At 25.3% G+C, this 2,900-nt stretch overlaps 1 long non-coding RNA gene across 1 annotated transcript; it reads left to right on the forward strand.

Moving 5' to 3' along the window:
* Window positions 1-1,402: 1,402 nt before the first annotated feature.
* On the forward strand, window positions 1,403-2,291 carry LOC127132152 (uncharacterized). Its single transcript, XR_007806626.1, has 2 exons — window positions 1,403-1,686; window positions 1,798-2,291. It is a non-coding gene; the product is annotated as an uncharacterized LOC127132152 (long non-coding RNA).
* The last annotated feature ends 609 nt before the right edge of the window (window positions 2,292-2,900 follow it).

Raw genomic sequence — 2,900 nt, forward strand, 5'->3', positions numbered from 1 at the left:
ATGTCCAACAAGACAAAAGTTAACATATTTTATGAAAAACTAACGGCAAGGACCATTTGAGGTAACATAATGGTTTTAAGAGACTATTTTGTAGTATTTTTTAGTTAAGAGACCAATGCGAAACAATTAATTAAGTTAAAAGACCAAAATATACCTTAGACATTTGACATCTTAATCACTAGACCTTGTCTGTATGGAGACATTGTCCATCCCCTTGAACCTAAAGATACTCCTAAAGGTATTTAATTATTTTTAAAAAAAATTGTTTAGGTGGTTTCCAATGTTTGTAACATCCTTTCTCACCGCTTCCCCCACCTGAATAATAATTTCGGAACTCATCAAGTTCCATAATTTTCAACTTTTGAATTTTTTCTAAATATAATATTTTTTTCATCTCAAAATTACAACTCTTAAATATATATAGTTTATATTAATAAATATTAATTTTATCTAAAAACACTTAAATAATTAGTTGAGAATAGTTTCTTCCTCTAAATTCTATATTTTGAATATGAATCCTTCATTAAAAAACAAATATTAATCTAACTAAGAGACTAATTTTAATTTACTATAAAATAAAACATTTTACATTTCCAAACAATCAAAACTATCATTTGTATTGTTTTTAAATGAATTTTAATAATTTCTAATAATTTTTTTTTATAATTAACAATTATGATTAATTGATACTCTAGAATATTATATACTATTATTACATATTAGTCAAAGATTAAATTTTATTTACCAAGTATAAAATAAATTTAACATTTTCATTAAATAAAAATTACAAAAATAAATAAATATTTGTAGAAATAATTCATAACAATGGTTTGATTCAATGTAGCGGTAAACAAATTTATGATTTTAAATGTGTATAAAATAAATTCTAGATGAATTAAGTCTTGACCATAAAAAATTCTATGAATCAAGTCATAAAAAAAAACAATAATTATGTATTAACAACATTTTTATTTTGAGTATAAATAGAGAAACAGTTGAATAATATATAACATTGTAGATAAAATTAATAATATATAATATTTTTCTACTATTATTACATATCAGTCAAAGATTAAATTTTGTTTACCAAAAGTATAATAATTTTTAACATTTTCATTAAATAAAAATTGCAAAAAGAAATTAATATTTTTAAAAGTAATTTATAAAAATGGTTTGATTAAATGTACCGATAACCAAAATTAAAATTTTAAATGTAAATAAAATAAATTCTATGAATTAAGTCTTGACAAAAAAAATATTCTATGAATTAAGTCTTGACCAAAAAATGATTCAATAAATTAAGTCATAAAATAAAACAAAATTGTAGATAAAATTTCATTATAAATAGAGAAACAGTAGAGCGTTATTTTCATCACTACTCATAGTTAGAGAGAGTTATATCTTCATTATCATCCTCTTTCCCATTTTCCTTGTTCTTCTTTGTGTCTCTTTATCAATCACAGAATGAACAGTATCAACAACAACACCAATTGAATCTTCGGTCGAGAACGGAAGTTCCGAGGACGTTGAATTTTGCTTTGCCTTTAATTGTTTTTCGGATAGAATCATTCAACTCAAGATCATGAAGGATATTATTGAACTTTTTCCTAATGTCGACAGTTGCTCCAAGTGCCGATCGGAATAGCCGCAACAAAAAGAGAAGGGAAGACATGCAGAAAGACAATGGTATTACATTTTACATAGAAACTTTTTCCTTTTCAGTTTATGGGAACCCTAACGTGGATTATTAGATTTAAATTTTAATTCGTATCCTATTTGTTTCCCTTTGATTTGTAGATAAAATTTGAAATAAACAAAGAAGCTACAACAATTGAATCACAGTAACATTTGGTTCAAAGCATGGTACCAAGTCTAAAAGATGAGATGAATAAAAAAATATAAGTGGACTACCATTGTCTTTCTGCATGTCTTTCCTTCTCTTTTTGTTGCGCCTATTCCGATCGGCACTTGGAGCAACTGTCGACATTAGGAAAAACTTCAATAAGATCCTTCGTGATTTTGAGTCGAATGATTCTATCTGAGAAACTAGAATTGTTGAAGGAAAAATCAAGATCTGAATCCGTCATGATTAAAGACTCAACTAAATTAATAATGTTGTTGATAGTGATTGATTAAGAGACACATAAGTTTCTTGTGATGATCAACAAGGAAAATGAATAAGAGGATGGTGATGAAAATAACTCAAATGCTCTTTTGTTTATACTCAATTAGATTGTTGAAATTTTTTTCTAAAAAATAATAAATAAATAAAAATATTATTTTATTTTTTATTTTATCACTTAGTTTATTGAATTTACTTGAATTTACTTTGTATGTACACTATACATTTCCTTTTAATGTTTTCTAATTTTAAATTACCATTTTTATTTATGCTACTTAAAATATTTTAAAATTATTTTTTATAATATAAATAAGGATATTAGTTATTTTTTCATTTTTATTTGTTAGAATTCTTTGAATATGTACTATATACACAAATTTACATAACGTTTATATACCATGGAATGCACGAGAATCTTTCAATCACATTTGTTAAATTGAAGAAAAAAATACAATTAAATTGAGTCAAATGAGTAATATAAATTATTAGTGTTTCCTATTGTCTTTCTGAATGTCCTCCCTTCTCTTTTTGTGGAGGCTAGTTCAATTGGTACCTGTGAAGGAACTTTTGACATTAGGGAAAATTTCAATAAAATCTATCATCATTTTGAGGAGAATAATTTTGTCAGAGAAATCAAATTTGTCGAGTCTTCAATCTTGAATGGAGAGGTTCTGAGGACGTTGAATTTTGCTCTGTATTCAACTGTCTCGGATATAATCATTCAACTCGAAATCACGAGGGATCTTATTGATGTTTTTCCAAACGTCAGAAAACATTC

The sequence above is a fragment of the Lathyrus oleraceus genome, chromosome 3 (assembly GCF_024323335.1).
Source record: "Lathyrus oleraceus cultivar Zhongwan6 chromosome 3, CAAS_Psat_ZW6_1.0, whole genome shotgun sequence".
Lineage (NCBI taxonomy): Eukaryota > Viridiplantae > Streptophyta > Magnoliopsida > Fabales > Fabaceae > Lathyrus > Lathyrus oleraceus.